We start from the raw sequence: 25848 nt of genomic DNA on the forward strand, positions 1-25848 counted from the left end.
GCATCCCTATATAATAAAGCCATGTAGGAGCTTCAAAGTTCTCAATTTTCTCCTTAACCTTCCTGACCAAAAAGCTATGGATGAATCAAGGCTTCTTGTTCCAGACAGTAGTCAGCTCACAGTGATGCAAATGTAATTTAGAATGGCTCAAGCGGGAAACTCAAATGGCCCTTGGAACTTTCAACTCTGCTTTTGATCCCAGCGGGTCGTAAGGTCTTAGTCACTTGCTCCTCTCTGCTTCTCTCTAGTGACTTCATATGCAGTTAACTTCTCTCCCAGTGCCTGCAGGGGAAGCTAACACCACCTCCAGTTTACATCTCACCTGCTCAGCCACCCCCGCGGGAAGAGCATGTCTCATCCTGGATTCACACACAGCAAGTGGCTGCAGAGGGGGAAATGAGCAGCACCCAGGTATGTGGTCTGAGAATGGAAGAACAACATCCACTGAAGGAAAAAGGGACACTGTGAAGAAATGGATGGTAAGCTGTGGAAATGTGTTTCTAGAAACCCATAGAGTTTTCTATGTCTGCTACTTAGACCCAACAAGAGTACATTGGCTTTGCTTTTCTGATAATTTCTGGCCCTCTCCAATGAAAATGAGTGATAGGCCTGTTTTTCAGGACTGAGATTGAACTCAGGTCCCTGGCATGCCAGGCAAGCACTCTGCTACAGAGCTACATCTCCAGCTCTGCTAGCATATTGGTTTATTTTTGAGACAGGATGGAATTTGCCCAGGGGCTTGAATTTGAGCCCCTCCTGTCTCAGCCTCCCAAGTGGTGAGAAATACACGTGTGCACCATTGCACCCATTTAATTTGAGGCTTTTCTTGGTGTGAGTTGTCAGCAAAAATAATCTGAATTTCTTTTTTCAGTTTCATGGGTTTCAACATAAGAAAGTAGTTGAAGAGAGCCAGAAGAAAGTGCAATCACGGATTTTGTGAGAAATTTTAAATAATACAATTAAATAGTTGGAAATTTAGTCAGAAGACAGTAATGAATGTGAAAGATGAGGTTATTTAGTTCACCAAAGATCTGAAGACAAAATATGAGTTGAGTCAGAGGTCAGAAAGGGAAGGGAAATTGTTTAAATCTGAAAGGTCAAAGACAAAAGTCCTAGTCAATGATGGTTGATTCAATAAAGTGGAAATCCATCAGTTTCATCAAGAACTTTATGTTATAAATGCTAGGATAGTAGGTTTGTTGCTTTCCCCACCATGACAGGTGACAGGAAATGCTAAACAATAAAGAAAAGGAGTGTACTGTAGTAACTGGCTCCTCCATCACCATGACAACGTCACAAGTGGAAAGTAGGTAGTTGATAACATTACAATCTAATTATCTTGCTCCTACATACTCATCATTTTTTCAGTCTTCAGAACAATGACAATAAACTTTTAAAATTTATTTCATTTTATACAGATTTGTCTTTAAAGTTGCTGGAAACTGTAGGTGCTATTTCATTTAGTATTTAATTCAGAGATAATAAACTATTCAGAGAACTTTTTAGATGATGTGAGAGAAAAATAAGAAAATGACTGCTTTTCCATATTTGGGTTAACAGTGCTGTATGGGGTTGGAATGATTCTGCTTTTTCTATGGTTTGAACAATTATTCCCAAGATTTGGTTCTCTGCCATGGTGGGAGGTGGTGGAATCTTTAAGAGGTGTGGCCTGTGGGGAGATCTGGAGGTCCCTGGAGGTGTCATTTGAAGGTCTTTTCTCTCTTTCTCTCATTTTGCTCTCCATCCAGGAGATGAGCTGTTTTTCTCTGCCACACTTACCCCGTCATGATGTGTGGCCATGCCACGAGCCCTAAAGCAACACGAACTGGGGCCTCTAAAGCTGTGGACCAAGACAAACCCTTTCGCTTCATGAGTTAGATATCCAGGCATTTGCTATACTGACAGATGGCTGACTAATGCAATTCTCCAACTGTATGTAGAAGTAGCTCAAAGGGAATCATTTCTGCCCACTACTGCCTAGCGTAGAAGATGAGCATTAAACATTGCATGTTCAGATACTATCTCAGGACCTGGTAGTTCAAATGATTTTATAATAATAATAAATACACAGTCCCATTCATTCCATCATAATTGCCACCATTATCAATATCATCAAAATATTTTGTTTGCTAAATGTTTTCTATGTCCTGTTATATTACATACAAATCCAAAGATTAGAAGCCTTACACTACTTGTTGAAATTGGGGAACTCAAGGAGTAGCAGAATTGAGACTGGTGTGGTTTTCCTGGTCAGCACCCCATATCAAAAATAAACAAACAAACAACAGATTAACTGCTTACTGAGTCTAATACTGTTATGGTATTCTAAAGCCAAATAGTTTACTCTTGTCTTTGGTCACTGAAGCACTAATTCAAAAAGGTAACTGAATAATATCATGTTCTTCAGCTATTAAAAGTACAGCTCACAATATATACAGTTGAGAATCAACATTATCTTTCTTAAATGTGGAGCCAAATCTATGACTATTTTCATGAAGTTACAGTGCCTGAGAATTTAATTATTGGTTTCACATTATGTGCAAGATACTGAACTACTAGTTCGGGAGAAGAATTATGGTTAAATATAGCCATTGTTTCAAAAAGCTCACAATATAGAGCAGGGGGAGTGGGAGCTCAGAGAAGCACTCTATGAATAAAGCAAGCCATGATTAAAACAATACCATAAAAGAGCTATAAAATGTTACAAGTGTTCCAAGAGAGTGAATACTTCTTCCATTTGTGGAAAAGCTTCACACGGGCTATACCACTGACATGGCCCTGGTAGGTTTGGCAGGATATCAGCATGCACAGGGGCAAAGAAAAGAGCTTTCTGGAGAATAAGAAAAGCCGAATGATGTGAGAGCTTACAGCACTTATACAAATGTGATGAATGAGATGTCCCAGTTGGAGTGGAGAGAGCGAATGCGCATGGGTTGTCATGTATGACTAGAAACAGGTTTGAGAGATTTTGCAGAATCTTGATGGCCAAGATAAATGTGGGTCTGGTTTTCTAGACAAACAATAGAGCAGGCAGTAATTGCATTGGACCAAAAGAACAATTCAGTTAGAAAGGAGATGATCGATAATGAAGATGACAACTAACAAAGTAGTTAAGCCAGTGCTTCTCAAACTTTAATATGCCAATTGTGCATCTTGTTAAAAGGCAATTTCTGCTCAAGAGAACTTCTGTCTCAGGTTGGTGTTGCTGGTCCATGGACCACACCTGCTAGGAAAAATGGTAGTTGAGATGGATCAGCTCAGTGGTACAAAACACTTAAAACACCAATTCTGTAAAGTTCTTTTGGAAATCAATTTGTTCTAAGACTTCCTTATTTTTAAACCAGAATTCAAAATCATGTCTATATACAATGATTAATAAGACAACCTTGGCCATTTTGCCATCATTTGTTATTCCCAGGGAGTTCTTTGCCCAGATGCTTTTTTATTCTTTTGCATTTTCAACTAGAAATGAAATTTCCACCTTCATTTCCTCCTGTCTCCCCATTTTAACTCTTTAAATGCAATCTTAAAGAACAGGAAGAAGCAGAGGACTAAATGAGGTCATTTAAGCAATTTGTGGATTCAGCAGCAGATTTTGTTATCTTAAAGGAAGCAGCAAACATGTGGGTGTATAAATAGAGGTGTGGAACACAAGTTCACAGAAATGTATTCTCTCGCTGTATACAGAGGAGCTCACATTTGGAATGCAGGGCTCAAACCTGGTTGCCTCAGTGAGAAGTGGGCTACTGGTTACACTCAGGACAACTTGAACAACTTAGGCCTTTCTGTCACCCGCTGGGGACCAGATGCTGAGATTTCAGCCTCTAGACCAAATTCAACTGAAGGCATTTAATAGCAACTGAAGTCTTACAGACTGAGGCAGGAAATACGGCTGAGAACTGCAAACTGGGTCAAGCAGGGGACTAGTAAACCTCCTGAAATAACGGATTTTTTCAAATGTGTGTAAACTTCAGATTAGTCATTTTCAAAAGGAAAGCAAGTATTCTCAAATGGTAAGTTTGCTGACTCTAAAGCAGGACATATAAAAAATAATGTAAGGAGAACTATAGGATCAAATTTAAGCCAGTGATACACACCTCACCTCCATAACACCTAACCTTCCATTCCTCACCCTTTGGGGATATGTTTGCTGTCTTCTGCCCACATGGAATGATGAAGGCAGAAGCAAACTGACCCACTCGCAAAGAAATAGATTGATTTACCACTTTTACAGTTTTATAGATTGTCTATGGTTTTCTGATGTGATGGACTGAACAGATACAGCAATGTTCATTCATAAGTCTTGGTCAGTCTCCTGTTCAGTGTTCACTTACACAACAAATCAGAGACAATCTAGAGCAAGTTTAGAATGGTTACACCTACACTTTCAAATTCCCCATTAAACCTTCTCTTTCTTATAATGGTGTTTTGTTATGTTATGTTTGTTTGTTTGTTTGGTACCAGGGATCAAATTCAGGACCTTGTACTTGCCATGCAGGTGCTGTACCACTGAGCCATTTGTCTGTCCCATAATGGTGTTCTTTTGTGAAGAAAGAAATAAAATCTTTCTTATTTCACCTGAATGTTTACTTTAAGGAAACTTAAAGGATCAGAAAAAGAAAATATGATAAAGTGAATAAGAATCATTCTTATGTCAGATTAAAATGTATGAGGCAATACATTCATTGATAGAGCATGAACATTTTTATTAAAGACTGCGTTTATGGCAGGTAGTTGCTCGTGAGACCTTCAGCCTTTGAAAGGAAGTTTACTACTGAAGAAAATAATACCAGAAGGATTGGAAGCCTTTGCCCTATGGAATCTTTCCCAGTACAAATACTGTACAACCAATCCTTCTTCAACCCTGGACTCCAGAAGCAGCCTTCTACAAAAAGATCTGTAAAAAGAGAGACCACTGGACAGGGAGAACCCAGAAAAAATAGAGACTGAGTTTTCGCTACTTGATGCTTAGACTTCTGGGGGTTCTCAAGACCCATCCAGACTCTATCTTGGCTTCGTGAGCCCCAGATTCACCATCCTCCCTACCCTCTTGCTGGTGCCTGATGATGCAACTCTGCAGGAGATTTCATGACACACAGCTAGAGACTAAAATTCCCATCACCAGCCCTTGAATATCTAGTCTTCTGTGTATATTACTGAAAGTGACTAGCTACTTAACTAAAATATGAAAAGAAAGGAAGGAAACTGAGGGGAAGGAGAAGAGAAAGCAAGAGGGACACAGGCCCTGAAAAAAAAATCTTTAGAGGCTCAAGAATTTATTCGTGAATAGATGTTTACCAACATGCGTGTCAAGCAAAACCCCTGACTGATCAAGAATAAAGATAAAGAATAAAAGTAAGCATAAATTATCATTTTTAAAAATTTTATCCCAAAATAGCAGCTATATTTTTAGTATATTTCCTCATTAATTTTCAGATATGCAAAGTTCTTCTTTGACCTTCAATTTCCTGAACTCACAGCTCAGTTTTATTCTATTTTCCTGTGTCTTTTCATTAAGAGAAAATGAGTCTTTCAGGTAAAGGACATTGTTTTTTAAATAATTTGGTAAATATTTAGAAAAGCACAAAAAGAATCATTCATTTGCTTCTTATCTCAACCCCCTTTCCTTCTCAGTCTAACCCCAAATCGGGAACACTAGATGAATTTTTTTCAGTACTTGAGACATAGGAATGCAATAGAGATATAACATTCTCTCATATCCCAGCGGCATTGCTGGGATAAAGAAAACAATTGCTTTAAGCATATATATTGCTTTTTTTTGTTGGCCATTCCCCTGCTACTCAAAATCTTTGATATCATAATTTAGAATTCAGTTTGCATCACTGGTGAGCACTGTCATTTGAAATCGATCTTGTGAGTAGTCACAGGGAGAAGACGCTCAGTGTGTCTCAGCACAGTGGTTCTCAGCTAAAATGCACGTAGAAGTCACCATGGTAACACAGGCAGGGTTATTAATGGCATTACTGTTTCCTTATAAAGTGATGCTACAGAAAGGCCTGGAGTTTTCAATCTCATCTTCTTCTACATCTATTAGACTCCTTGCACATCTTGATATTAGAAGCTACATTCTTCCTCCTAATATCTGGACAGCATTGAGCACACTGGGAGATGTTATATGTATGACATATATCAGTGAGTCACTAGCTGATCATGAGACCCATCCTGAAACACTATACATGACTAAAATGGAGTCTCAGGATAGAAGAGGAATCCAATACTGGAAATTAGTTTTCCAAATTACAATCTTCTAATCACTGAAACAAATTACTCAAAAGTAGAAAGACCTTAGATTATGTGTGGCATAACATCATGCTCCTAATATGCCTTGATATTTTTCTTTGCATCAGTGTCAAAATTCTAAAGGCTACAAAAGTTTCTTGTTACCAGTAAAGAATGAATTGTGACTCAGGAGAAGGGAACTGTGCATTTGAAAACTGACATGGTTTGCTTTCATCATGAGCTATAATCTCCCTTATGCCTCAGTGGAAGAAAAAAATACCTAAATCATAGCCTCTAAGATGGTTCCCAGTGATTCTCACATCTTGGCGTTCATGCCATTCCATAATCCTCTCCCTTTACTTGTGAGCTGGACATCACGACTCTCTTGTATAATCAGAATACAGCCAAAGTGATGGGAAATCACTTTTGAGAAAAACTGCAAAAGGCTGGGTCTTGCTTGCTCTCTCTTGGTTGCCATACTCATGCCGAGGAAGCCACCTGCCATGTTGCTAGTTGCCCTGAACTGAGTAGGGCCACCAGGCAGAAAGAAGCAAAAAAAGGAGGCTCGTGTAGTCCAGCAGAAGCTGAACCCTGCCAGCAAGCGTGATTGTGAGCTTGGAAATGAATTCCCTACCTCCCCTAATCCAGCCTGCGGGTGGGACCACAGCTCTGTCTGATTCTGTCTAGAGCCTTGACTGCAGCACAGTGGCAGATCTTGAAGCAGATGCACTCAGCTGTGTGATGTCAGGAGTGCTGACCCGCAGAAACTGTGAGGCTGTAAATAGGCTTTCTTCTTCTTTTTTTTTTTTTTAAGTCTATGGAGTCCACTAATAACATGAATGCCAGAAACACTACTCTTTAGTATTCATTTTGAAGTTGCATTTTTTCAAATGTTTGTGTCTTGATCCACTTTAATGGTTATTAATTAAATAGACATGCACTGAGCCACGATCAGAATTTTTCAATGGAGTGGAATGGAATGGAATTATCAGAACTCATAAATGCTATTGAGTATTACAAACTTTTATTTCAAATGTATATTTCACATACTTTAAGAATGTATGATATAAAATATATTTACTAGGAGTTGGCCAAAAATGTTTTAAAAACATAATCCTTAATAGAAATTATACAAAATAAGAAAATCAGTTGAACTCCTTTCTCCTTCTCTTGCCAAACTGAACCAAACTTTAAGATCTGGCTCAAGGCTTTACCTTTTTTTTTTTTTTTTTTTTTTGTCTTACTCTTTTTTAAGAAAAAAAAATGTCCCTTCACTACTACAGCTCCTCTAAGAATAAAAGGCCTACAAGGGCCCAGGGAAATAGTGCACTACCTTGCAATAAATCACATATATTAAGCTGAATTGTCATTTATGATTGAGCAGGGGCAAGTGTTTCTCCTGAAAGAACTGGAAAAGAATTGAGGTGAGGAGAGATTAGGGTGGGGGCTGAGAGCTCCCCATTCTGTGTCCCCCATAGGATGCACGGTGGCAGGCCACACCAGGCAGAGAGGCACGGGGTCACTTTGGTGACAGAGGTTTGTTGTGAGAGGAGCACAACAATGCTAAGTAGCACTGTAACTGAGTCTACAGCAGGCTGAGAAATGACCCCAAAAGACATTCTTGTCCTAACTCCTGGGACCTGGAATGTTACTTTATATACAAACAAGATTTTTGCATATAAATTTAAGAGTTTTGAGATTGGAAGGTTTTCCTGGATTATCAAAGTGGGTCCTACATTCAATTATATTCTCTGGCTAGAAGGAGGCCAAGGGAGGTGTGAGATGCACAGAAGAGGAGGCAATGTGGCCGTGAGCTAGAGATTGGATGATGTCAGAAACCAAGAAGTACTAGAAGCCACCAGAACCTAGGCAAGGATTCTCTCGGAGAGACTAGAGTAGGGCCACCTTGCTGACACCCTATCTTTGGTCCAGTGATACTGAATTTGACCATCTGTACTCTAAAACTGGGAGATAACAAAGTCTTACTATTTGCACAACTAAATTTATGTGATTCTTAACAGTAGTCATAAGAAATTAATACATACCATTTTTACCTTTGACTTCTAGAATATTCAACATTATATAATATACTGTATGCCTCTTTTATATTACGTTTTTTTTTAACATCTTTTAGGAAAACAGCCTAACATACAGTGGGCAACTTTCTTCTCTGGGATTAGGTGGGGTTGGCTTCTTTCATATGGCCATGCTTAGAGGGCAGCCTTCTTAACAATACTCTTGATCTTTCATATACTCTTAGCAATACTCTGACCTTTCATATCTGTGCAACTTGAGATATTCTTGGCATGCCAGTCTGAATCAGGTTCCCTAGGAATAATAGTTTGAGACAGGGACTCTTGCTCGATAACTGAGTGGGGATTTCTTCTTACTCAGGGGAAATCTAAGCCAGATAAGATCTTATGCCAAAAACTAGCATTGGTCTATTTCTGTGTATAGATTTTGTATCACAAAGTCAATTCCACTTTGAAGCAAAAAGTCCAGGCTTTTCATACACAGTCTATAATTCAGAGTCTGGGAGGCAAGGGTGGGTGTGGGAATGGAGGGTTCGGGGTGGGCAGGGGATTAGAGCCTCCCAGTAACTGGTTCCATAGGCTTCCTATAAATATAATTAAAGAAAACCACATATGACAAGCATTTTATGAACAATTAACCATTAATAGTTTTTTGTATGAATAATCAATTTATAACAATTAACCATTAGAATATATTGTCAGGACAAATTTAGGTTAATTGTAATGGATTCGCCAAATTACAGTGAGCAAGGATTGTTTACCAGCTCTGAATGTGATTTCTGGGTTCCCTTAGCCTGTGGCACAGCTTGGCATCTTGGAAAATCTCAGTTATTTTGCGAAAACAAACGTGACTCAGTAGACCAACAGTACAATTTTATTCTAGAAGAGAATGCTTTCAAGAAGTCATTACATAAGGATAGAAGGGACTATGTCCTGTTAGGCCCTTGGAGTGACCTTTCCATACAGAGAAAATCTACAAACCTTGCAGGAGATTTCTGGGAAATTAAAACTTGAGTCAAGCATGAAGGCATGATCCAAATGTAACTTACAAGAAAATGAGGCTGATTTCTTTGTTCTTTAAATAAGGAAGGTGAACCAGCAGTGCATCCAGAGAAGTGTGACTTTCAGCCTTGGGGGGGGAGGTCATGACCTTTAAAAACTAGATTTTGATCATACTTCTGAGAAACACCTTGAATACAATACTTCTGAGAAACACCTTGAATCTCAGAAAATTCCTGGTGAGTTTTCCCAGTATTTCCAAATCATGAGAGACTATTGCTGCATTTGCTGAAGTCAGCTGGGAACAGCAGCCCCGACAGTGAAGAATGAAAACCATATGGTCATGGAATGGCTGACCACACCTGCCCAAGGTCCAGAGACCCCAGTCTTGAATTCCTTTGCTTCATAAAAGAGAAGTGAACTAGGTTTGCTGGTATATACATGAAACCCAGCTACTCTAGAGGCAGAGGGGAGCCTTGAAAATTTGGAGAGACTGCCTCAAACTAAAGGGAGGGCCAGGTTGGGGATATAGCCCAGAGGTAGAGCACACCAAGCTCAATCTCTAGTACACAGGTAAATAAAAGAGCAAGAGACAGAGATGGACAAGGAGTGAAAGAGGGTCAGATAATGGCTGGAATAGCATTGCAGGCTCATTTAAAAACAACAAAGTATCAAAATATCATTCAATATTACCATTATTTCCTAAATAAAAGGTATTTGAATACCAAAAAGAAAGAAGCATCTAATGCAAGAAAAGAAGTCTTTTAAGTTCAATGGATTTATTTATGGCAAAAATTCATTACAGAATGCTTATTTTTTTATTTTGCCTTAATTCAATACTCAAAGAGTACTGATAGCCACTCTGTAAGATCATTTGTGCTCTGTCTTTGTACCCTTCTTATACAATTTGAAAGGAATTGGGGTCCTTCCTAGTCAGTTTAAATAAAAAACAAGCTAAACACCTGTCCCAGGTACAGTCATGAAAACTTTTAAATCAATCATTCCCAATTCCAGTTTTTTGGATACCCTCAGGAATTTCTAATAAAACTTAATAAAAGCTAATTAAAGTTTAGCTTTTGTTGTAAAAATTGTGTCTGTTTCATTTCACACTTTTAGAAATAAAGATGAATGCCAAGTTTGTTCAACATTTATTGAGAACCTGACTCCATGTCTGCTGCTATGCTGAAATATGAGGATACATGTGTGTGTTTCTTCTAGTTTTTCAAGGTAAGGTATTATTCACATATCATACAACATAGCACTTTTCACAACACAATTCTAGAACTTATTTATTTATTAAGGAAGTGGTTTATAAATAAATCGACTTTTTGAGACAACGTCTCGCTATGTAGTTCTGGCTGGCCTTCAGCTCACTATGTAGCCCAAGTTGGCCTTGAACTCAAGACAGTCTCTTGCTTCAGCCTCCCAAGTGCTGAGATTGCAGGCATGCACCACTATGATATCCTAGAAGTCTTGGTAACACAAACTGTGTAATCATCACCATAATTCTACTGCCTCAGAATTTCTTGTCCTTGCAACTGATCCATTATGTACCTCAAGCTACTGCAAACTGCTGTTCTGTTTTCTGACTCGGAAATGCTTTGTCTTTTTGTAAATACAACTTCATAATTATGATGGTATTTATAATATCTTACATAGTAATCTAATTTTTCGTATTAGTGGAATTATATGAGCTCGGCTTCTTTTGCCCAGCATTCTTCTATTGCGTGAATCAGTAGACCCTGTCGTCCTTACACTGAGTCCCCTATGGTTTGCCTTTCCATTCACAGGCTGAGGCACACTGAGGGAGTAAAGAGATCATAAATGAAGCTCTCACCAGCATTTGCATTCAGGTTATTGTGTAAATGCCGAGTTTTCATTCCTCTTGGGTGGATGTGTAGGAGTGACGTATCTGAGTCTCAGGATCATTTATGTTTAACTTTGTAAGAAACTTACCAGCTGCTTTCTGAAGTGATTGTCATTGTTCATTCTTAACAGCAGTGTTGGGAAATAATAGTTGCTCCGCATCTCTGTCACTACTTGGTAATGTTGACAACTAGTTTTTGAAATGTATGTAAGCCTGTTTCTGTGTGTGTGTGTGTGTGTGTGTGTGTGTGTGTGTGTGTGTGTGTGTGTGTGTAAGAGAGAGAGGGGAGGGGAGGGCAGGAGAGGAGAGGAGAGGAGAGGAGAAGAGAGGATGGACAGGAAGGAAGGTAAGGGGAAAGGAGAGGAAGGGAGGGGAGAGGTGAGAAAGGGAATGAAGGGAAGGGAAAGAAAAGGAAGGGAAAGGAAGGGAAGGGAAGGGAAGGGAAGGGAAGGGAAGGGAAGGGAAGGGAAGGGAGGGGAGGGGAGGGGAGGGGAGGGGAAGGGAAGGGAAAGGGAAGGGAAGGGAAGGGAAGGGAAGGGAAGGGAAGGGAGGGGAGGGGAGGGGAAGGGAAGGGAAGGGAAGGGAAGGGAAGGGAAGGGAAGGGAAGGGAAGGGAAGGGAAGGGAAGGGAAGGGAAGGGAAGGGAAGGGAAGGGAAGGGGAACTTAAACACTTTCTCATAGCTGGGATATAATAGCCCATAATGACAACTTAAAGGAGGAGTGTTTGTGTTTTGGTTTACAGTTGCAGAAGGGCTTAGTGGAAGAAAGCTGTTCATTCCACGACAGCCAAGAAGCAGAAAAAGATGGGAGAAGCCATGGCAGAAGATGCATCCCCAGTGACCTACTTCTTCCTACCCTCCCTTCTACTGCACACACAGCCACACTCACAGTGAGTGAATCTGAGAATGTGCACGGTACGGCAGATTCATCACACAATATGTAATCTCTGTGCCTATTTTTTTAAACTTAGCATAATGCTTTGGAGGTTCAGATGTGTTACAACATACAGTAGTACCTCATTTCTTTGTACCGCAGAATACTACCCTACTGTGAGGGTGTACCACATTTTGTTTATCCATTTTTTTGTTGGTGGATATTTGGTGGATTCCCATCTTTTGGTTATTGTGAATAATGTTGCAATAAAATCTTTCTGTACAAGTTTTTGTTTGAATATGTGTTTTCAATTATTCTGATTATAATGAATTGCTGAATCCTATGATAATTGTTTAATATTTGTGTGTGATATTAGGGATCTAATCCAGAGCTTCATAATGACCTATATATCCACAGTGTATTTTATATTTTTTTTAAAAAATATTGAGACTGGATCTCACTAAATTGCAAGTTGCCCAGGCTAGTCGGAAATTTATATTCCTCCAGTCTCAGTCTCCCAGAGATGACAAGTGTGAGCCACCACGCTGAGTTTTCGCCTAAATCCTTGAGGTACTGCCAAGCTGTTTTCCAAAACATGTAAACCATTTCATATTCCCGTCAGCAATATATGAGACTTACAATTTTCACACATTTTCAACAATTATTATTTTATATTTTTTAATTAAATGTAATTATTATGGCCACCCCAGTGGGTGTTTTTTATTTTCTTAATGACTGATAAAATATATTTTCATGTGCTTGCTGGTCATTAATGCTTTTTAATTGGAGATTTTAGATCCTTTGCCTAGAAACAATGTAAGGGTCCCTGAAAGCACAAATATAAAATCCCTGGTAAGAGAATTTCTTTAAAATTTGAAAAACTTTACTCATTGGAAATGGACACCATTGAGAGAGAAGGAATAATTTGATGAATTATAATTATAATTTCCAATCACTGAATCACTGCCCATATACTCAAAGGTATATGACCAAGAAGTTTGAAGAGTTAAGATTCTAAAAGGAATTGTTGAAAGGAAGGAAGGAGAGGTATGAAGGACAAGTGCAGGCTGGTCTGAGCTATACTCAGTCCAATGGGAGCGTATCTCTCTGTGGGGGTCACCCAATTCAAGATGGAAAAGTGGGCAAGGTATGTTCAATTGCAAAACAGAGATAATATGGCTCAGAATTTATTAATTTGATAGGTTTTCATTTTAGAGCATCCAATACACAAAATCAGGTCATATGATTGAAATTAAATGTATGCATCAGAATGTAAAATCAAAATAGCATGGACCAATTCCCTGTAATAAATGTGATCAATATGCACTGAATAAAATTTTTTAAAATTAAAACAAAGATTCTTCAGATACAACATGTATGAGAAGGAGGCACATTTTCAGACCTAAGCAATTTTATAGCAAGAGGCCTTGGAAAAAAGATATTTAGCAAAGAACAGAAGATACTGAGTAAGTAAGTAATGAGCCAGATTTCCATTTTTCCTCAGCACGGAGTAGAGATAGACAGAGATGCTGGGCTCACACAGGAAATGGAAACAAAGAGATTTTTTTATTATGCTTGACAAGAAAGAAGAGAAATTCAAATAAGAAGTAGTGGCTAAGGCTGTTGTTGAACAGTCCTGAAATCTCAAGAAAGCAGCAATGCCTTAAAAGAGAGAAAAAGCTACAGAGTTGGATTTTCTCTCTAACGCCAGGCAATGCATGAGACTTGTTTTTTCTCCTGTGGATTTGAGATTATAAATGATAGACTTCAGGCAACTGTCACTGACTGATCAGCATCCTAATGAGACTGGAAGAAAAATGGCTTTTAGTCTTCACCACATCACTCAGAAATCACTAGGATTCTGACTAACACTGAGCAAAATGAAGAATTCATTAGGATGATTTTGGACTTAAGAAATTTGAGTTTGGGGCTTCTAACTCATAAAAAGGACAGTCGAATTTGAGCTTTAATGCCTTCTTGAGTCAGATATTAAAAAAATAAGTTTTGGATTTGAACTTCCTCTCTAGAATTTGATAATCTGATGAGATTTATTCTCAAAATAAAGGTATGTATGTCTTCAGGGTTAGCCCTTTGGGTTAGAGCCATCTCATTCATTTTTTATCAATATTTCCACTTACCATCTGGGTCGTTGCTCTGAAGCTATAATGGACAAATCAACCAGGCATGACAGATTAGGACACAGGAGAGTAGGTGAATTCCGTTGTTGTAGAGTATGAATTTAATTAATGTACTCACCAATCTTAGATCTTAATGTACCCTGGACTTAATTAATGTACTCACCAATCTTAGATCTTTCTGAGGCAAACTCTGTACTGCCCATGAGTGACTTCAGAAAAACTCAAGTTCTCAGTTTTGTAGTGAAGACCAATCCTGAAAAAGTAGGAGCAGAATTTCCTTATAACATTTTTGAGTACCTTCCTGGAGAAAAAGCCCCACCTCTGGTTGGTTATATAGTTCAGTCCAACTAAGAAAATGGGAAACAGAGACTAATTATGGCATAGGAAGCAGGAAAACTTCTTTTACATCCTAAATAGTTCCTTTCAAGCAGAAGAAAAATCATTAGCATTATCATTTTCATACTTGGTCTCTCCAACCATTTACTCCTTCCTCTTTCCTAAAAACATGAAGTAACTTACTTAAATGGCAAATATGGGGGGAAATACCAGGGCTCACTTCTGCCCCATGAGGTTCTTTACCCTGTAGTTTGTTAGCAGAGATTGAGCCCAGGGTCTTTGCCCAGAGGCTAAGTCTCCATACATACATAAATACATCTCTGTGTTTGTGTGTGTGTGTGCGTGTGTGTGTGTGTGTGTGTGTGTGTGTGTGCTCGAGATAAGCTCTTACTAAATCACTAAAATATCCAAGTTGGGCTTAAATTTGCCACCCTCTTGTCCCAACCTTCCAGAGCTTGGTGAGGCAGGAGCCTCAGCATGGGCTAGACAACTGGATGTGATCTGTCAGTTGCAGACACTTGTAACCCCAGGAGCAGAGCAGCAGCACCTGATACCAACCCGAGACTGTTGTCTCCAGTTCTTTGGGCACCTGAACTTCAGGAGAACAAGCAGAGCTCTGCATCTGATACCAATTTCTAACATGAGCTCGAGCCAGTTTTTGATAGGATGGTTTAGAGCTAATGAGAGAAAGAAGATGCAAGAGACACTGCTCAGCTCGCTGCTCCTTTTCCTACCCTGGTCCATGTGCACTCTGCAGAGCACTTTTTCACAGTATCTCCTTCTCCTTTTCCTTCTCCTTCTCCTTCTCGTTCTCCTTCTCCTTCTCCTTCTCCTTCTCCTTCTCCTTCTCCTTCTTCTTCTTCTTCAATACTTCTTTTGTGCTTTTCTTTTTCTTTTGCCCTAAAATGTAAATCTTCCACATTCGGCCACTCTTTCATCGAACTCTTCTGAATGGGACAGTCTAGAAAGGCCTGACTGGTCACAATGATATCCAGTGACGGGATTACAGGTATGTGCCACCTCGCCCCACTTGCAGGGCTTCCTTTTGCAAGTGAGCTGGGCAGAGCTTCTCTCCAGTCCTCCAAATTGTTCATTTTATATATATTTATGTAGTTGTAATTTGTGTAGTTGCGGATTTGATATATGTGGTTGTAATTTGTTCATAATCTAAGAGATGCCACAGAGACCCCCAACAGAATGAGAAAGGAGATACTGAGTCTCATTTTGATAAGGTTTTTGGAGGAACAGACATAGGTCCTTGAAGCCTAAAGTGTGCAAATAATAAAATATATTCATTTATAACCTGATGGGCAAAGTGCCTTCTGCTGACTGCAGTCTCTGAACTTTTCCATAGATATTCTCTATGTGTGTCTCTCAATCTGGAAATCACTGTTGTTCTCCTGAAGGGTAAGGTATTGTGATAGCTTGGACCCTGGAATAAAACCCAAGGAAGCAAGAAATTAAAATTTGGGGAGCAAAGGCTTTATTTCCAGGCCTGGTGGATCAGGATCAGGCCTTCAGGATCCACCCAAAGACTGCACCCTGCAGAGACTGAAGAAAAGGATTTTAAAAGCAGGAGAGGGAGAAAAACAAAACAAAACAAAACAAAAAACCCCCACAGAGCTGTTAAGCTGTTGACTCAAGTTTGGAAACTGTAAAGCTGTCCACTTAGTTCTGATAACATCGGGAGCCTTTGGTGCCTTTCAAGTTACTCCCATTCTGCAGATAAGCATTATCTCGGAATAGCACATCTGCAATAACATTCGGAGAAGAAAATAGAAAGTTAATTATTTTGGGACATCTTGTTAGCAATAACATGTGGAACAGGGGGAGGGCAGTTAATTATCTCAGGACAGCTTGTTAGCACTAACATGTGAGAAGGGGTCGAAAGTTACAAGAAGCTGAAACCTAAGTTTTTACAAGGATTTGAAACTTAACCCTTTCGGCACATACAGAACAAGAGGAGGCGCATTGGTTAGGGTTAAGCCATAACATTCTTCCTGTAATTTCTTTGAAGTTAAGCATTTCTTAAGAACAGCGCAATGAGCACATTTTATAATAGACACATTTTATGACAGACCACCATCGGGTAGGGAAGGGGGTTACCAGAAACTGAAACCTAAGGCTTTTATGGCCTTTCAGGAAATTGAAACTTGACCTAGAGAGATAGGAAGAGGGAAGGGGGAGGCAGTGCGGTGCATTACAGAACAAAAATATGGCGAGATTACATTTTTTGTGGGGTAAGAGCAAGATCAGGTAAGGGTTGTGCTAACAAGCAAGTTTCCCTGCAAACAAGCAAGTTTAGATTGGGCAAATATCTTTTTTTTTTTTTTTCTCAGCAGAAAATAGGGAAGTCTAACAGTAATTAACAACCTTTTGTTACCTTATTTTAGCACCACATCTGTTATTTGTAGAGGGCAATAATGGTTAACATATCAATTAGGTAAGATTTTACAATTCTTTACAGAGAGAGCATTGATTAACATATATTAAGTCACCCAGAGGGAGAAGGAAAACATATATACAGTATGGCCATGTTACAAGTAATTTGCTATAATACAAATATAACGAAGCTATTTTTCTTAGAGTACAACAGGTATCATTGCTGCTTTGCTCCTCTTAGAATAGAAAGAGAATCCAATTATACAAGGTCATCCAGGTGCTGTAATCTGAATTCCTCTTAATAAGGTATGAAACCTAAACATTTGACATTCTGCCAAGCCAACATTAATTGTAAGTCACAATAACAGATTTTAATGTTTGAGCTTTTGAGTGAAGAAAAACATCATAAGGTAATATAACCATCTCCTTGTTTTATTTATCAACAGTTGGGGGAACAGGAACAGCTTCAGCTTGTTTCATTCAGTTCTATTGGTTGCTTTGGATCTTTTGAAACAAGGTCTCACTATATAGTCCAGGCTGGCTTTGACCTTACAGTGACTCTCCTGCCTCAGACTCATGAGTGCTGGGATTACAGGTATGTGCCACCATGCCCAGCCTATATGTCATTTTGATTCAGCAGGTGCATCTGCTGATGGCCATAGCTAAAGGAGACTCTTTGGGAGAATTTTCTGTTCCTTTTATCTAAAGTTGTCTTTCCTTCTCTTCTGCTAAATTCATCTTTCTTCATGAGAACTTTGCTGCCCATCTTCTGGTAGTAGTGACAGTATTATGGGTTGTCAAACTGAGATTTTGGCTATGCAAGAGGAAATGAGTGTGAACTTACTAGATAAACATAATCACCATATTTATGACATTTTTTTCAATGACCTTGCTGCCTTCATGCCTTATTCCATGAACATCATTCATTGTTAATTATCCTTTAACTATAAGTGCTCAGTCAAATCCTTCTGGTTAAAAATAACTAAGCTGGGGGGCTGGGGATTTAGCTCAGTGGCATAAGCGCCTGCCTTGCAAGCAGGCAGTCGTGAGTTCAATCCCCGGTACCGATAAAAAGGAAAAAGACCAAAAAAACCAAAACAAAACAAAAAACTAAGCCATTTAAACTTAAGAAAACAAAACATAAAGAGGTCATTATGGAACCAGGGACTGGGAAAACCTTAGAACCAAAGATATATACTACTCTGTGGTCTGTATATTCTCTGGTCCTCTGCTTGAATCTTTTCTTTCTTTCTGGCTGCAAATAATGGAATTCATGAAAATCTCGTGAGCTCCTAATAAGGCTTCCTTAGGCCATGTCTCAGTGCACTGGCCATGTGGGGTTTTCTCATAGTCACTGTGTAAGATGTCTGTGCTTTTATTATTCACTGACTTCTTTTTCACAGTATATGGTTAACAGCATTGCTCCTTTCCAGGAGCAATGAGAGGGGAGAGGTGGACGGACAGGGAAGCACAGGGCCCATCATTCCTTACTGCGAGGAGGACAAACACACACTGAATACACCCCTCCCCCACCCTTCCCGCTTCCCGGCAGATGCTGAGATCCACAGTGCTGCCTGCAGAGCCTAGATGGCCAAATGTGAAATGCTTAGGTCCTTGGGCTGAGAAAGGCCTAGGGCGTGCTGCGGTCAGACTCTGTCAGCAGAGGGTGATGTCAGATGAGGACCTTCAGATGTTCTGGACAGGAAAATGAAAAACTCTATCGGAAAAACAATTTCTGTTGTTGCATTCTTCTATCCACTAGCTAAGCCATATGTCTTTAAGAAACATTTGTGGTTCTGGCCACATTGAATGCGAGCTAATATTTTTTAAAACCCTGAAATAATAATGCTATAATGGACGTCACTTTTGTATCCTCAGGACACACTGTCCTCCTTCAGAAAGTAAATGTTAAAATTCCCCAGACTAAGGTGAGTGTACTATGCAAGCTGACAGGGCACTGGGTTTAAAAATAGCCTATTTTGATCCCTGGGTGTTTCGGCCAATCTCATCAAAGCATTTTTCAAATGCTAGACCTTCCTGTCACCTGATTTTCATTGGCTTTCTCATCTGTTTCTCACACTAATTTTTAAGGGATATTTGATCTAGATTTTGGAAGTTCTTGGGTTTCACAGATCAACTTCTGCAATTTCTTCCAAGATGGGACTGTTTTGCCTTTTCCTGGCCTAGATTCTTGACCACAGGCACTGCTGAGGTGGCCCCTAAAGGGAAGAGTGAAGCCCAGCTGCTGTTTGCCCTCCCACCTCCAGGCCCACTGTGGCCTTTATCTCTTCTGAGCTGTGACCCAGCTATGTCGATGAGGGGAGATGAGTGGACATTGGGCTCCTCACCCTAAGCTGATGCCTTAGTGATACTACTATCTAGTATCAGGAGATGTTGTAGAGGGAGGTTTACACTGGTTTCTTTCAGTGTTATCTAATAGCTTTCCTGAATGATGAACAAGAAATTCTGAATTGCAAAAATTAAATAAAACTCATCAGCATAATTGAACTTCATAGCAGAATAGATTTTTTTCTCTCTCCATTATTAATGATGCCAAAAAAAGAAAAATTTGGAGTTTCAACTCAGAAAGCCCCAAGGATAGCTGTCATAAAACACCTTTGCCTCTTGGACGAATTATTTCCACCTTCCACAGGCAGCAGCTAATGAGTGTGAAGGATATGGTTGAGATGTAGGCTTGCCATAGTTGAAGGCAGGAGCCCAAGGTACCAACCAGGCATGGAAGGGTGGTAGGTCATGACCCATTTTCTTAGGCAAAATTCAGGGTAATAAGAATCACAAACAGATCTGCATGGTCATAGGACTTTCTGGAATGTAATTTTCAGTGTCTTTCTGTTCCCAAACAGATGAGCATTTCTATTTTCCTGAAACACTGAAATAAACTCGGAATAGCACATCTGCAATAACATTCGGAGAAGAAAATAGAAAGTTAATTATTTTGGGACATCTTGTTAGCAATAACATGTGGAACAGGGGGAGGGCAGTTAATTATCTCAGGACAGCTTGTTAGCACTAACATGTGAGAAGGGGTCGAAAGTTACAAGAAGCTGAAACCTAAGTTTTTACAAGGATTTGAAACTTAACCCTTTCGGCACATACAGAACAAGAGGAGGCGCATTGGTTAGGGTTAAGCCATAACATTCTTCCTGTAATTTCTTTGAAGTTAAGCATTTCTTAAGAACAGCGCAATGAGCACATTTTATAATAGACACATTTTATGACAGACCACCATCGGGTAGGGAAGGGGGTTACCAGAAACTGAAACCTAAGGCTTTTATGGCCTTTCAGGAAATTGAAACTTGACCTAGAGAGATAGGAAGAGGGAAGGGGGAGGCAGTGCGGTGCATTACAGAACAAAAATATGGCGAGATTACATTTTTTGTGGGGTAAGAGCAAGATCAGGTAAGGGTTGTGCTAACAAGCAAGTTTCCCTGCAAACAAGCAAGTTTAGATTGGGCAAATATCTTTTTTTTTTTTTTTCTCAGCAGAAAATAGGGAAGTCTAACAGTAATTAACAACCTTTTGTTACCTTATTTTAGCACCACATCTGTTATTTGTAGAGGGCAATAATGGTTAACATATCAATTAGGTAAGATTTTACAATTCTTTACAGAGAGAGCATTGATTAACATATATTAAGTCACCCAGAGGGAGAAGGAAAACATATATACAGTATGGCCATGTTACAAGTAATTTGCTATAATACAAATATAACGAAGCTATTTTTCTTAGAGTACAACAGGTATCATTGCTGCTTTGCTCCTCTTAGAATAGAAAGAGAATCCAATTATACAAGGTCATCCAGGTGCTGTAATCTGAATTCCTCTTAATAAGGTATGAAACCTAAACATTTGACATTCTGCCAAGCCAACATTAATTGTAAGTCACAATAACAGATTTTAATGTTTGAGCTTTTGAGTGAAGAAAAACATCATAAGGTAATATAACCATCTCCTTGTTTTATTTATCAACAGTTGGGGGAACAGGAACAGCTTCAGCTTGTTTCATTCAGTTCTATTGGTTGCTTTGGATCTTTTGAAACAAGGTCTCACTATATAGTCCAGGCTGGCTTTGACCTTACAGTGACTCTCCTGCCTCAGACTCATGAGTGCTGGGATTACAGGTATGTGCCACCATGCCCAGCCTATATGTCATTTTGATTCAGCAGGTGCATCTGCTGATGGCCATAGCTAAAGGAGACTCTTTGGGAGAATTTTCTGTTCCTTTTATCTAAAGTTGTCTTTCCTTCTCTTCTGCTAAATTCATCTTTCTTCATGAGAACTTTGCTGCCCATCTTCTGGTAGTAGTGACAGTATTATGGGTTGTCAAACTGAGATTTTGGCTATGCAAGAGGAAATGAGTGTGAACTTACTAGATAAACATAATCACCATATTTATGACATTTTTTTCAATGACCTTGCTGCCTTCATGCCTTATTCCATGAACATCATTCATTGTTAATTATCCTTTAACTATAAGTGCTCAGTCAAATCCTTCTGGTTAAAAATAACTAAGCTGGGGGGCTGGGGATTTAGCTCAGTGGCATAAGCGCCTGCCTTGCAAGCAGGCAGTCGTGAGTTCAATCCCCGGTACCGATAAAAAGGAAAAAGACCAAAAAAACCAAAACAAAACAAAAAACTAAGCCATTTAAACTTAAGAAAACAAAACATAAAGAGGTCATTATGGAACCAGGGACTGGGAAAACCTTAGAACCAAAGATATATACTACTCTGTGGTCTGTATATTCTCTGGTCCTCTGCTTGAATCTTTTCTTTCTTTCTGGCTGCAAATAATGGAATTCATGAAAATCTCGTGAGCTCCTAATAAGGCTTCCTTAGGCCATGTCTCAGTGCACTGGCCATGTGGGGTTTTCTCATAGTCACTGTGTAAGATGTCTGTGCTTTTATTATTCACTGACTTCTTTTTCACAGTATATGGTTAACAGCATTGCTCCTTTCCAGGAGCAATGAGAGGGGAGAGGTGGACGGACAGGGAAGCACAGGGCCCATCATTCCTTACTGCGAGGAGGACAAACACACACTGAATACACCCCTCCCCCACCCTTCCCGCTTCCCGGCAGATGCTGAGATCCACAGTGCTGCCTGCAGAGCCTAGATGGCCAAATGTGAAATGCTTAGGTCCTTGGGCTGAGAAAGGCCTAGGGCGTGCTGCGGTCAGACTCTGTCAGCAGAGGGTGATGTCAGATGAGGACCTTCAGATGTTCTGGACAGGAAAATGAAAAACTCTATCGGAAAAACAATTTCTGTTGTTGCATTCTTCTATCCACTAGCTAAGCCATATGTCTTTAAGAAACATTTGTGGTTCTGGCCACATTGAATGCGAGCTAATATTTTTTAAAACCCTGAAATAATAATGCTATAATGGACGTCACTTTTGTATCCTCAGGACACACTGTCCTCCTTCAGAAAGTAAATGTTAAAATTCCCCAGACTAAGGTGAGTGTACTATGCAAGCTGACAGGGCACTGGGTTTAAAAATAGCCTATTTTGATCCCTGGGTGTTTCGGCCAATCTCATCAAAGCATTTTTCAAATGCTAGACCTTCCTGTCACCTGATTTTCATTGGCTTTCTCATCTGTTTCTCACACTAATTTTTAAGGGATATTTGATCTAGATTTTGGAAGTTCTTGGGTTTCACAGATCAACTTCTGCAATTTCTTCCAAGATGGGACTGTTTTGCCTTTTCCTGGCCTAGATTCTTGACCACAGGCACTGCTGAGGTGGCCCCTAAAGGGAAGAGTGAAGCCCAGCTGCTGTTTGCCCTCCCACCTCCAGGCCCACTGTGGCCTTTATCTCTTCTGAGCTGTGACCCAGCTATGTCGATGAGGGGAGATGAGTGGACATTGGGCTCCTCACCCTAAGCTGATGCCTTAGTGATACTACTATCTAGTATCAGGAGATGTTGTAGAGGGAGGTTTACACTGGTTTCTTTCAGTGTTATCTAATAGCTTTCCTGAATGATGAACAAGAAATTCTGAATTGCAAAAATTAAATAAAACTCATCAGCATAATTGAACTTCATAGCAGAATAGATTTTTTTCTCTCTCCATTATTAATGATGCCAAAAAAAGAAAAATTTGGAGTTTCAACTCAGAAAGCCCCAAGGATAGCTGTCATAAAACACCTTTGCCTCTTGGACGAATTATTTCCACCTTCCACAGGCAGCAGCTAATGAGTGTGAAGGATATGGTTGAGATGTAGGCTTGCCATAGTTGAAGGCAGGAGCCCAAGGTACCAACCAGGCATGGAAGGGTGGTAGGTCATGACCCATTTTCTTAGGCAAAATTCAGGGTAATAAGAATCACAAACAGATCTGCATGGTCATAGGACTTTCTGGAATGTAATTTTCAGTGTCTTTCTGTTCCCAAACAGATGAGCATTTCTATTTTCCTGAAACACTGAAATAAACTATTTTTATCTTTATCTTCTGAATTCGTGTCCTATGAACCCCAGCTTCAGTCATTGGTTTTATTCAGCTCATTGAAGAGCTAGTCTTTTAGTCTCTTCAATGAGCTGAATAATCTAACGTAGACACAGGTGTAAATTGCTACTTATCAAAATGTCTCTCCCTTATTTTCAGAGTTGACCTTGGGAAGACCATATTTTAGTTTCTCTTTTTTGAAAGTAAAATTGGCCAGATTATTTTGAGCCAGGATAGTAATATAGAAATTATAGAAATTAAAATCTAAATGATGTTGTCTGTAGTCTCATAAATCTTTAAAAATGGTATTTTATATGTTTTAAAGGGCACCATTTGGGTAGTTTTGTGTGTTTTAAAATGTAGTACAGAAAAAATGCATTTGGAACAATGGTTTTATTTTCAATCTGTCTTTGGCATTACTGAGTTTCTCACTGAGGGGCCTATGATAGTTTATCCAGATGTTTAGCTCTTTTTAAGGGGTGGTATCCAGACATATACTCCAAGTAGAATTCTAGTATTGGTGGACATTTCTTGTCCACCTAAAAGCCTGAAGTTGAATAGGAGTAGTTTGGCTGTGTCTGGAGGAGTACAAGGATGTCTCTGCTATGGACCCAAGAATGTGTGATGGTAGCTGCTTCTCCACTCAAGCAACCACTCATTCAGCTTGTCTAGCTCCTTTTCACATGAAAGTCTTTCCAGCCTGTCACTAGCTAGCTCACTTCAATGTCACCATTTTCTAGTAAAGTTTTCTCAGACAATAGAAGGCATGAAGGGCATAGATGACAGTACAATCACCGGTTCTGGTTTAAATTGTCCTTGGAAATCATGTCATTAAGATAAGAATCATGAACTTCACTAACTACAATGAAACAGGATGAAAAGAAATTTGCATAAAATAAAAATAACTAATACAAATAGAAAAACCAGCACCCAAACCACATTTTTAACCTACATACTCTTACCAGAGGGCCAAGGCACTGACCTTGCTAATTAAGGGTAAGAAACAGGGTGATGCTTTTTTCTCTGTATCAAAAGGGGCCATAGTCAAATCCTTTGTACAAGAGTGTCAACAAGAGAAAAACATGAAAAATTCATAAATGTGCATATGTACAAGAGAGACATACAAAATACTTAGCTCAAAGAAAGGACTAGATGATTGAAACTTAAATACCCTCATTGGGTGAAGGGAAATGGAGAGGACTTAAGTCAATTTTTGAGTGATAATAAATTAATTTTTAGAGTGAATGAATGAGCCTGGAGAATATTCATTGCCTGAAACAAAGTTCCTCTGGGATCTAAGTGTGGTGTTTGGTTTTGAGTCTCTTTTGTGATATAAATTTTAATCTTTTCCAGTTAGTAAAACTTAGCAAGATTTAAAAGTGGTTGTACTCCTCCATGGTGGATTCAGTTCCAGTCCATGGGTAAATAAGAGAACTTCAGAGAAGCCTCCTCTTGTATTGCTGTAGGTAATAGGGTCCCTCTCAGACAGGTTCCTAGGTTCTTGTGTATACCAAAAGAATTGGACACAGCACATAATGGTAAGCAAAAAGTAGCAAAGTTTTAATCAGATGACTCTGCTCAGAATGCATAGGCTCATTGCAGCAGAAATGGAAATGGCGCGCTCATTAAATGCATTGGGTCTAAGAATTTAAAATGTTGTGCTGGGTCTAGGGCTTGTCCCATTGTGTCTTCCAAAGGATTATTGACAACATGATTGACAGGATGCTGAGTTATGTCAGCTGTATCTATTGCACATGTCCCTCACCATTATTCTCTGTTAAAATTGCATTGAGATGCAGTCCATATGCATGAATATTTAATAAACTCTGAGTGGAGAAAGGTTATTGTAGGTCATGCTGGCAAGTCTGGTATGCATGTGTCCTGGCTTGGGTTTTCAGAATCTTCTAGAGGTGTTTTTTTGTTGTTGTTTTTGTCTTTGTCTCTGGGTAATAGATCTTAGGAAAATGTCTGGGGGTTGGCCCTGAAACATTGCCCAAGTTTAGGGGCATAGCCCCAAAGTCCCAACTCTACTGCCTATATTACTTGTACTTGAGAAAAGAAGATCAAAACAGATGGAAAGATGGGGGCACAAGGGGAAGGTCAGATAGATCTGGGATCTGAGATGACTTCTGTTTACTGTCAAAGCACCACTTTCGGAGAAAGATTTCTGATTGCCACTCATGTATGAGATCATCAGAGTGTTGCAAGAAAGTCTGTTTCTTGGGTATGAGTTCATTTGGCTTTGTGAGGAGCTTTCCAAATGTCACAGTAAGATATGGGTTTGGGACACCACATCTATAGCTGCAATGTTTTCTTTTATCAACCCCTCCCCATCTCCTTCACTGCTCTGCTGTATCAAAACAGTAGTTCAGAACCACACATTTTGAGCTGAACCTTTTAGTTTGAGGAGTTTGTGGCGGGATATGTAGGACTGGAATGACCTTGAACTCTGAGGTAAATTTGGCTTCCGAGCATGGCAGAACAAATTCACTTGAGAGACTTACCTCCTCAGGGCTTTAAC

The 25848-nt window shown here is 39.5% G+C and overlaps 1 long non-coding RNA gene across 1 annotated transcript; it reads left to right on the top strand.

The window, feature by feature from the left end:
- Window positions 1–253: 253 nt before the first annotated feature.
- On the top strand, window positions 254–11368 carry LOC134478000 (uncharacterized). Its single transcript, XR_010050338.1, has 3 exons — window positions 254–411; window positions 10389–10499; window positions 11063–11368. It is a non-coding gene; the product is annotated as an uncharacterized LOC134478000 (long non-coding RNA).
- The last annotated feature ends 14480 nt before the right edge of the window (window positions 11369–25848 follow it).

This window comes from Cavia porcellus, unplaced genomic scaffold (assembly GCF_034190915.1).
Source record: "Cavia porcellus strain 051 isolate PalLab524CR breed Dunkin Hartley unplaced genomic scaffold, mCavPor4.1 scaffold_11, whole genome shotgun sequence".
NCBI classification, from domain to species: domain Eukaryota; kingdom Metazoa; phylum Chordata; class Mammalia; order Rodentia; family Caviidae; genus Cavia; species Cavia porcellus.